The sequence below is a fragment of the Grampus griseus genome (assembly GCF_964374135.1).
Source record: "Grampus griseus genome assembly, chromosome: 10".
NCBI classification, from domain to species: domain Eukaryota; kingdom Metazoa; phylum Chordata; class Mammalia; order Artiodactyla; family Delphinidae; genus Grampus; species Grampus griseus.
This window is the reverse complement of record NC_139004.1, coordinates 4,628,302-4,639,476: the sequence shown is the minus strand read 5'-3', so window position 1 is coordinate 4,639,476 and position 11,175 is coordinate 4,628,302. Positions and strand designations below refer to the sequence as shown.

Below are 11,175 nucleotides of genomic sequence, written 5' to 3'. Positions count from 1 at the left end.
ACACACACACACACACACACACACACCTACCTGTTATTTTCCTCGTTTCATAACAGAAAGGTAAAAACTCGGTTTTGGAGGTGTCACTAGTGCTTCCCGCCAACTTCTAGGAGCGGCTGTCACAGAATATTGTGAGGTGCCTCCCTAGCAGCCCTGCGGTCTGGGAATGAAGGAGCACACCCAGGGATCGCCGTTAACACCCACGACTCCACCTGGACTAGTCCAGATGCTGGCATCAGAGCTGGCCTGCTGGCGGGGCTGGGCCAACCTACCAGCTGGCCAGTGGGCCATCAAGCCTCTCTCTCCAGAACTTGAACAGAATGAGAGGCTGTGTTTAGATTGCAGAGCACATTAGGGGGTGGGATAATCACTTTGAAACATAAACAATCGAGGTAGAGAAACACCGGAGAACAGGACAAAGGGAAAAGGCCAGGTGGCCCCAGAGGAGGAAAAGTGAGCTGGAACCGTATCCCCAAAGCCTTTTCAGGTCTAACCTCGTTTCCCACGAGGCCCGGCTGCGTTTCCGTGTCTGTGTCAGTGACACGCCCTCGTGCCTCTGAAGAACCTCCTCAGGTTGACTGCTCATTTCTTTCTGGCAACCAAAGAGCCTTGGCTAGTACTGAAGTCAAGACAAAAACAATGATCGTTGATGTAAATGAAAGGGACACAGGTAGAGAGAAGCAGAAAAGGAGCAGTGAGTAAAATCTGGTGAGGGATCGAACGTGGGCGTGAGAGGGACATCACGGATCACTCCGGGGTCTTGATCTGGGGAGAGGAGGCGTGTCAGAAACAGAGAACAGGAACACGCAGGGGAGTTGCTGGTGAGAGGTGAGTCGTGTTTCCGTGAGCTGAGTTTGAGGTGCTGGAGGGGCCTCTCATACCATGGGGTCCCAAGCAGCGGGCGAGGGGAGCCTTGGCAAAGGGCCTCCTCCTCCTGCACCTCCTCATCAGGGAAAGAGACCTTTCTTGGAGGCGGGCCCTGGTCACAGGTAGAGCCCTGGACCCCGACTGCACAGGGGAGACACCCACAGACAAGGAGCACCACCACCATACACCGGGGCCCTGGTGGCCACCGTGGGGGCTGGCATGGATGGGCATTGCAGAATGGGTCCCACGTGGGGAACGAGCATTAACGAATACCCATTTCAGAGGGCTTTGTTTTCTCCAGTGCAGCACGACATCCACTGGAGGAGCCTGTGTAGCCAGAGAGCAGCCTGAGGGCGAAACCAGAACCTTCCCTTGGAGCCTTTCTGGAGGTGGGAGCAGACTGAGTCACGGCTACCTGAATCTGTGCCAGGGCCACACGAGACGCTTCTCCACGTCACCCGGGTCTTCAGTCCCGCCAAGGCCATCAGAAAAGCACCGCTGGGCCTCGTTTCCTGCTGTGAAGCTGTTGGTAGAGCATCCTCAAAAGAGCCTTTCCAATGGACCTTCCTTCCTGAAGGTCTAGTCCTGCTTGGTTCACGACCATCACAAAAGAGGCTCAAAGCGGTGAGCGCAGAGAACTTGGTATTTAGGCTGGGGTGAGGCTTCAGGGATGGAAGATGGGTCCCAGAAGCTCCACATGCAAGACAGGATTATGATGGCGTAGGAGTGGCTGCAGGGATGGAGAGGTGAGGGCTGCACGGAGGGAGCTGGAAAGATCTGAGCAGTGAGTCTGACTGCAAGGTCGAGGTCAAGATGAAACCTTGAGAAGCGAATCACAGGCCCTTGAATTTGTCCTCTTCCATCAAACGAGGAGAGAGGCAGAAAGCCACCACTCTCCTCCAACGAACTCTTACGGAGCTTTTACCATTAGCCAGACTCTGTTAGATGCTGAGGGTTCAGGAGAAGCTACAAAATACAGACCTTTATAAAGATAGTCATTGCCTTTTAGGCACTTCAAGATTCTCCCCCTGTCTTTACATCTCTGTGTGTCCCTTTCTCCTGAGCCGAGGGGCTCATCCTGTGCCCAGTGCTTCATGTCCGTTGTCTCGTTCAACTCTCTCCAGCCTCCCTCCGAAGTGGGACGATTATCTTGTTTTACAGCTGGGACAACTGAAACCCAAAGAGGTGACAGGACTTAAATCGGGTCCCATAGCTAGATTCAAATGACAAAGCTGGTGCATTTTTCTTCTCCCTTATGCCTACTTATTTTTTTTTTTTATGTTTTAAACATTGTATTCATTTTTGTTTCTAATCAAGTAATATAAACAAGTATTTTAAAAGTCTGATGCTTCCTAGAGAACAAACGTATGGATACCAAGGTGGGAAGGGGCGTTGGGATGAATTGGGAGATTGGGATTGACATATATACACTACTATGTATAAAATAGATAAACTCACGAGAACCTACTGTACAGCACAGGGAACTCTATGCTCTGTGGTGACCTAAATGGGAAGAAAATCCAAAAGAGGGCTGTATGTACACGTATAGCTGATTCACTTTGCTGTACAGCAGAAACCAACACAACATTGTAAAGCAACTATAGTCCAATAAAAATTAATTAAGAGAAAGGTAACGCTTCTAAGCTGGGTCATGAAAACGGTGTTGTCTGGTATACCTTCTGCCATCTCTTCCTGCTTTCCAGAGCCAATGGCTTTCAAATGTTGGCTACCTCAGTTCTAAAAAATAGACTAGTGGTGCTATTTTTTGATGTGCTAATTTTAGACATTATTTATGTCTTCCAGTCATGATGTTTTAGCTCTCTCTGTTGGACGCTGTCTGTCTGCCTCTTCCAGATGTATTCTTCTTAACCCTGGGTGTTCCTGGGGAGGCCGACCTTCGTGGATGAAGTGGACAGGCTCCCTTATCCTCTGGCTTCGTGTTGGGTCTGGTTAGTGGAGGCATCAGCAGGAGACTGGATTGGAGAGGGGATGGGGGGATGGGGTATTTATTCTCCGGAATGAGACCCCTCCTCCTCTTCTGGCATGCTTCCCTATCAGCTGCTCTCTGAGGTCTGATAATTGCTTCTCCCCTTGCCCTTGAACTATCAGGTCTGGAGGTGGCAATGACTCCCTGCTATTGTTAGCTCTGCTACTTCACTGTCTGTTTTCCTAAACCCTGTTCACACTTTTGTTCCTGTGTTGTATTTTAATACCATTTACCCCTACCCCACCCCCATATAATATATTGCTTTTGTTGTGAGTGAGCACAATGCTTGCATTATTAAACTATGTAAATATTGCTGACTGTATAGCTAAGTAGTGAATTATGATTACATTTTCTTTCCTGAACAGATTTTTGTTTTTCACTATGTTTAACTGCCTACTTTAAAAAAATGCCTTTGTTTTCTGTATATCTGCCTTTAATCCTTTTCACATGCTTCATCAGATCTGTTAAATGCCTTTAAATGTTGTCTTCCAAAGGCTCAGACAGTTTCAGTTCTCTGTATCTTTTCCTTGGAGGGTGGAATCTCCAAGAGAAAGATACCAGTCTGCATAATAAATCGTCTCCGTAATGAACAGAACTTGGTGCCATGCATTCTGAAATTAGAACCATAACCAACAAACTAACAAAGCGAGGAAAACAGGGGTTTAATGACCCAGGATCTCTTCACTGGTGGTGAAGATTTTACTCTCCTTGGCAAATATGGTGGCCACGTACAGATCCTAAGGGTGTTACTAAATACCATGATCTCTTTCAGATGTGTCTTATGCTCACCCCTTTCAAACAGCATATTTTAAGTTTACTGACTTTTAGCAATAGGGTCTGCTTTCTCCTTTCTCGCTGAGGACCAAGGGTTTCATCTTCATTTCCCAGTCATCTCAAGGTCTAGCTAACCCACAAGGCAATTTTTAGATGTACTTTTCTGTAAAAGAAAGTCAGGAGATTTTGTGTGTTCAAGAATTGGTGTGTAACAGGCCCCAATCTCTGACTGATTAACCCATTCTTCTTGCAATGTAGTTCTTATAAACCTAAGATCTCTATTTTGAAATTCTGAAACTGTGGTTTTATCCTTGACAACTTTTTCCTAGAGACCCTTCCCTGGAGCCCTCTGGCTACGTGCTGGGACTTTCTTTCAGCATCATCTGGTACTTCCCTTTCCCCCATCTGTGTTGGATTTCCTGTTTCCTAGCTGTTTCTTGATTTACTCCCTTGTTTTGCTGGAGCATATCCTTTAGCAGCTTCGTAAGAAAGAATACATAGAAGGTAAATTTTCTTGTGTTCTTACATGTCTAAAAATGTATTTATCCTACTTTTTACTTTATTGGTAGTCGGACAAGTATAAAATCTTGGGTCACAAATTATTTTCCCACAAAAATGTGAAAGCATTGCTCCACGCGTTTCTAGCATCCAGTGTTGCTGGAGAGAAGTCTGAAGCCATTTGATCCCCATTGTTTGGTTTGTGATGTGTTCCCCTTCAGAATTTTCTTTTTAACCTGGTATTCTGAAATTTTATGACATATGACTTTGTTTTGGGTCATTTTTAATTTATTGTGCTGGGCATTCAGTGGTCTTTTTCAGTTTGGAGAATCTTAGCTTTCAGATATGGGAACTTTTCTTTCATAGTTAAAGTCTTGTAGAGTCTTGTATATACATACATACATATGTACGTTTCTTTCCTTCCAATTTACATTTTGCCTCAGGAATTCCTACAGTTTTATTTGAAACTTGTGGATTCTCCTTAGGTCTTTTATCTCTTTCCTCTGTCTCTCCTTCTGTTTTCTCGGAGATTTCTTTGACTTTATCTTCTAATTGTTTAATACAATTTTAATGATCATATTTCTTGTTTTTTGGTTGTTTCATCTTAAAAGCACTTTGTTTTGGTTTTACATACTTAACATCCTCTCTCTTTTTCTAAGGAGATGATCAGTTAAAAAAAATTTTTTTTTAATTATTTAAAAATTTTTCTTCTGTTTCCTGTATTGTCTGTTTTTTCGGGGTTCCTATTTTTGGTGTGTCTGTTTCAGTTTCTTGTACCTTGGAGACTGACTTCAAATGCCTTGAACGCTTAGCTGACTGGAGCCTCTACGTTTTTCACGTTGGGCTTTTTAACTGGCGGGCATTCAAAGTCCAGTGAGTGGTGAGCTGGACATTTTTCTTGGGGACTCCCATATTTCAATATCTAAAGGTTCTTTGTTTTGGTTTATCCAGAAAATAAATGTCCATATCTTTACCTGCAGGAGACGTGCATGCAGTGGTGGGCTGGCTGAGTGGGGATGCCTGGCATGGCTCAGTCTTCCTTGTGTGACTTACCTCAACCCCTCATTTTCATTTCTCCCTACCTTACACCGTGTCTGGTGTCCCCAGGTCTGGAGAATCCCAGGTTAATTTTCTCCAGAACACAGTCTCCCATCCCTGATGGGGTGGGGGTGAGAGTGCAGTAGTGTGTGTGGGGCTGGGGAGACTTGCTGGCAGAAACGGGTAGGAAAGGGCACATGGAGTTCCAACCAGCCCACATGCAGACTTTAGTTGGCTCTCCTGTTTCAGGCCCGAGACTCACAGCTGTCTTTCTGGGTGTCTGATGCCTTAAAAGCTGAAAGCTCTGTGGGCTCTGGATGAGGACTGGCCCCAGTTTTTAATCTTTTTACCCTTTTACCCCCTCGCATGCAGCTTACTGCTAAATCTTTACCATTTTTCTATCTGCATTTCGTCTTCCAAGACACCATTAAAGTCTTTCCTTTGCTGAAGTCTCCTGCTCTCTTTTAGTTCCTTCCTTGTCATTTTAGTGGGGTCTCTGGAGGTCAGGGGTTTAGTTAGGAGTCCCACAAGCCACACCTTGAACCATAAGGTGGTCCTGCCTCCCGGGAGGTAATGTCAGTATCTGCTTTGAGGGTTTCTCCTGCACTTGTAATAACAAAATGATCTCCATCCTTCTGTTGACCACAGCTGGTGACCAAACTGTAGTCAGGCTCCTCTTCTTAATGAGGCCTTGACCTTGGCCCCTGTCCTGTCCTTGGCCTGCCCAGCCCAGTCTTAGCAAGAATTCTGCTAAATCCCTTTAGTGAGAATCCACTCCCCGCCCCACCCCCACCCCCACCACTTTGATGTCTGATCAAATTGCTCATCCCCCACGCTTGGCCTTCAGCAAGAATCCTGTTAGGTCAGATTAGCAAGAATCCCCTCATCCCTCATGCTCCTCTTAGTGATTTTCCATCCACTGACTCCCTCACTCTGCTCGTTGGCTATAAATCCCCACTCGTCCTTGTTGTATTTGGAGTTGAGCTCCATTTTTCTCCTCTATTGTGTTACTCCTATTACAATAGTCTTGAATAAAGTCTTCTTTACCATTTTAACAAGTGCCAGAATAAGTGTTTTTTTTGACACTGGCCATTGGGAACCAGTGTTCAACCAGTGGCTGAAGCTGGTTTGAGAAAGCTGGCCTTTGCCTCAAGAATGCTTTGTGTGACCTGCGTAGTACAGAAGGTGCTTTTCTAGGTCATGTTTTTTCAAACTGTGAGCTGCAACCATTTGCTTAGTCACAGCCAACATTTAAAACATGAACTCAAGTAGGTTAGAAAACACCATTGTGCCTTGCCTGTAGGTGGGGCAAGTGTTGACTCATGAAACCTGTTTCAGTTTATGTGTCTGGGTACCGGGTCAAGGTGTAAATATATTTCTTGCCATGGAAACCGATAAAATCTGAAAACCACTGGTCTAGGAAGTAGATTTGGATCCTTTGATTTGTTTTCCTAAGAATGCTCTACTAGTCAGACTGACACCGCCATATCTATTTTAGAGAAGATGGATTTGGTTAGGTAAGTTCTCAGCCACTGAGTCCTAAGACATTGATTTCTCAGTTTGTATTATACCATAACCTTTTCAGCATTCTCTCTTTTTTTTTCTATGTACCATCTCCCAATTTTATTTATTTTATTTTTAAAAGATTTTATTGGAGTGTAGTTGATTTATAACGTTGTGTTAGTTTCTGCTCTACAGCAAAGTGAATCAGTTATACATATACATATATCCACTCTTTTTTAGATTCTTTTTCCATTACACAGTATTGACTAGAGTTCCCTGTGCTATACAGTAGGTCCTTGTTGGTTATCTATTTTATATATAGTAGTGTGTGTATGTCAATCCCAATCTCCCAATTTATCCCCCTCCCCTCAGCATTCTCTTTTGCTTAAAGCATTTCCTTAATTTTGTCTTGCTTAAGGAAGCCAGGATACATAAGAACTTTGTTTCAGAATTTGATGGGTAGGTGAGGGTGTATCAGGAATTAAACAGATCAAAGGCAGCAACTGAAACCCACCCACACATTTCTGTTTGGGGTAAAACTAAGCCTTTGTGAATAATTCACGTGTAAAATCATTAGCTCTTGGGACCCAAAGGAAGGAGAACGCGATTCACCTTTTTATTACCTCCCGGTGGGAGGAAGGAATTGTGCCGTAAAATTAGTGGCCAGATTTAATGCCTGGAAAGCACAGTATATGTAAAACTGATTCTGTAGGTGATTCTACAGAAGAAGAAGAAGAATTCAAAAGGCCCTTGGAGGCTCTGTGGTTGGCATGTCTTCAGGGCTTTTGGTGGCTGTGATTTAAACTGGTCCACACCCCAGAGCCTTCACAGTTTTGTTTTGTGTAGGGGGAGAAGTCAAGCTTTGACTACTTGGGAGCCCTGGGAGGGGGTAAACCTGAGCTCAGGGGGGCCTTCGCTGGAACCTTATCAACCCCAGGGCACCTTTTGGGACCCCTGAGACAGGGCTTTATGATGGGTGAGGAAATGAGGATACACAGTGAGCTTGGTTCTCTACCAACAGTTGAAAGTGGTTGATTTCGCTAATGAATAAGAGTTTATTTTCTTGGGATTTGTTTTAACCTTGTCCTTTTGGCTAAGCCAACTAGTCATTTGGTGAGTTTATGTAGATAAAATATCAGAGGAAGCCCACTTGCTTCATCTGTGGCAAAAAAGCATATAAAGCCTGCAACTATAACCTAAAATACTTTACTTTAAAAAGAAAAAAAAAACCTGAACAAACAAATTCCAGTACATGGAACAGACAAATTTAAATAAAGATTGGACCACTGGACTTATTATTATTATTATTTTTTTGCGGTACGCAGGCCTCTCACTGTTGTGGCCTCTCCCGTTGCGGAGCACAGGCTCTGGACGCACAGGCCCAGCGGCCATGGCTCACGGGCCCAGCCGCTCCGCGGCATGTGGGATCTTCCCGGACCGGGGCACGAACCCGTGTCCCTTGCATCGGCAGGCGGACTGTCAACCACTGCGCCACCAGGGAAGCCCCAGTGGACTTATTTTTAATATAAGAATGCTCTCTGCTTTGTAACTAGCCATCAAGTGCCTCAGGCCTTTCCTTCTTTCCTTTCCTTCAACTGAATTAAATTTGGATTCTAGGGAAACCACAGAATAACACTATTTTTGAATTCTGTTTGGTTAAAATGGTTGGAAAGTAAATGCCTCTAAACAGCTAAGTGGCGGGGGAATCTTTTATGAATTAGAAGAATGAGGTTTTGCATTTGGTTACCCTTTGTGTACATGTCTATATTCTTTTAAAACTGTTATTTAATTATTTATTATTCAGTATTTGTTTTGCAGCCAAAGCTTCCTGAAAGAGGCGATTCCTTTTCTCCGGAGCTATCCAGGAGAAGCATGGAAGATCTAACGGCTAAGAGGTTAGCTGGGATCTCTTGGGTGTGTGGTGATGGTCATATAGCAATAATGATAGCAAACAGTTATCATTTGGTCTCAGGCACAGTGTCAAACCCTTTACCTGGAATGTTTAATTTGATCCACACAAAAACAGGTGAGACAGGTGTTTTAATTGTCCCCATTTTACAGAAACTGAGATGGAGTGAGGTTAAACCACACATCTAGGTCAGCACCAGCACTGAACCTGGGCAGCCCAACCTGGGGTCTTGGCTGTGACCAACTCTGCAATATTGCCCCCTCCTGGAAGTTCTTACCAATCAGTTGTAAACTGGTACTCAGGCCCCTTTATGCCAAAGGTATAAACAAAGGAAGATGCAGATAGTCTTTTTTTTTTAAAACCTTCAAAGTAAGCAGAAAAAGTAGAAGCAGAAACAAGAGGGGGAAAAGAAAAAGATTTAGATGAAGCAGTAATTGTTCAATAGCTCAAGTTTAGAAGGGTACTAGATAGTCCGTGAAATTTTGTATTTCTTTAAATCTTGCTCTAAATGGCTTGCAATTTCTCTCCTTTCTATGCTAACATTTCTAATTTTTTTTTAACATCTTTATTGGAGTACAGTTGCCTCACAATGGTGTGTTAGTTTCTGCTGTATAACAAAGTGAATCAGCTATATGCATACATGTATCCCCATATCCCCTCCCTCTTGTGTCTCCCTCTCACCCTCCCTATCCCACCCCTCTAGGTGGTCACAAAGCACCAAACTGATCTCCCTGTGCTATGCGGCTGCTTCCCACTAGCTATTTTACATTTGGTGGTGTATATATGTCCATATCACTCTCTCACTTTGTCCCAGCTTACCCTTCCCCCTCCCCGTGTCCTCAAGTCCATCCTCTACGTCTGCGTCCCTATTCCTGTCCTGCCCCTAGGTTCTTCAGAACCATTTTTTTTTTAAATTCCGTATATATGCATTAGCGTACGGTATTTGTTTTTCTCTTTCTGACTGACTTCACTCTGTATGACAGACTCTAGGTCCAGCCACCTCACTACAAATAACTCAATTTCATTTCTTTTTATGGCTGAGTAATATTCCATTGTGTATATGTGCCACATCTTCTTTATCCATTCATCTGTCGATGGACACTTAGGTTGCTTCCGTGTCCTGGCTATTGTAAATAGAGCTGCAGTGAACATTGTGGTACATGACTCTTTTTGAATTATGGTTTTCTCAGGGTATATGCCCAGTAGTGGGATTGCTGGGTCGTATGGTAGCTCTATTTGTAGTTTTTTAAGGAACCTCCATACTGTTCTCCATAGTGGCTGTATCAATTTGTATTCCCACCAACAGTGTAGGAGCATTCCCTTTTCTCCACACCCTCTCCAGCATTTATTAACATTTATAATTCTTGTAGTGGTTACATGGTGGGCACATTTGCTCTCTTTCTTGTGTCAGAATATCTCGCTGGGCTGACCTGCATACCCTCATGCGTCCACGCTTCTCCTAGTGGAGAAGGATGCAACTAACTGACAGCCACTGACCGCCGGCCAGCCTCGCTGCCTTGGCCCCTCTTCGCACTGGTCTCTTCCTGTTTTTACTATAACTTTAATGGGCAGATCTCCATTAGATGCTCTTGTGTTTGGTGGTCCAAGGTACTAGTGTGACTGCTCTTCAGATGGCCATCCCCTGTTGCGTTCAGAGGCAAAGAGGAACGGAAATGACCTTCTTTCTGGCAAGAGTGTTTCAAGGTGAGCTGGAAGGAGATCCATTTGTCCCATTGCGCTTGGTGTCGTGGACGAGGAACTTCACCAGGATGAAGGGGCACATTTATTTAAGCAGTTCTGTTTCAGCAGCCAGGATAGGACATCCATGTCCCATTGCTCATTAGTTTTACACGTGATATATAACGAGATGACTCAGGTTGGTTTTTCGTTTAATGATGAAAAGAAAGAGCAAAGATGAAGGTGGTTGAAGGGACAGGAATACAATTTTCCATCCCTCACATAAGGGAAGTTTTTCTAGACCTAAACTTTTTTAAAGGGAGAAGAATGCCATTTTATTTTATTATCAGAAATAGTATTATGAGTTGTGCCTGGTAGAAAAAATTACACAGTTATAAAATGTATCAGAATCATCGGGCTGACGTTTTTCCTCTGAATTTTTAAAGTCAGAATTTGCTTTCAGCCCCCACAGTGCTCCACTGTTGATGCAGGTAGTGAGATTGTGTAATTGGCAGTAACGTTCTTACGTGATGAGTTTCTTGCCAGCTCTCTTCTGAATAGTTACAATGCTTGGTTTAGTTGGGTTTTCTGAGCCATCGTAAAGTTAATCTCTGGCAAATGTGCAGTAACTTCTGAGGGAGGGAAATGTAGAGCTTGTGTGAAGTTAATTTGTTGGTAGTGGGTAGTATACGAGACATGACCCAAGAGAAGGTAGGGACCCAGGAGGCTAGATGGCCAGGCGGGGCGAAAGTACTGACAAGAGACACTATATTCCTTCTTGAAAAAAAGCGTCTGAAGAATTTGTCTATTCATCATTTACCTAGCATCTGCCGTCACAAGGATTCCAAATCCCCAACCCATTACGTGCTGGGACACCCTGTCGCTGTTTGCTTGATAATATAATTCCTTTCTCTCCCTCGTC

At 44.1% G+C, this 11,175-nt stretch overlaps 1 long non-coding RNA gene across 1 annotated transcript; it reads left to right on the top strand.

Annotated features, from left to right (window-relative positions):
* The first annotated feature begins 2,675 nt into the window (after positions 1-2,675).
* On the top strand, positions 2,676-10,280 carry LOC309828087. Its single transcript, XR_014297292.1, has 3 exons — positions 2,676-2,816; positions 8,486-8,562; positions 10,185-10,280. It is a non-coding gene; the product is annotated as an uncharacterized lncRNA (long non-coding RNA).
* Positions 10,281-11,175: the final 895 nt, after the last annotated feature.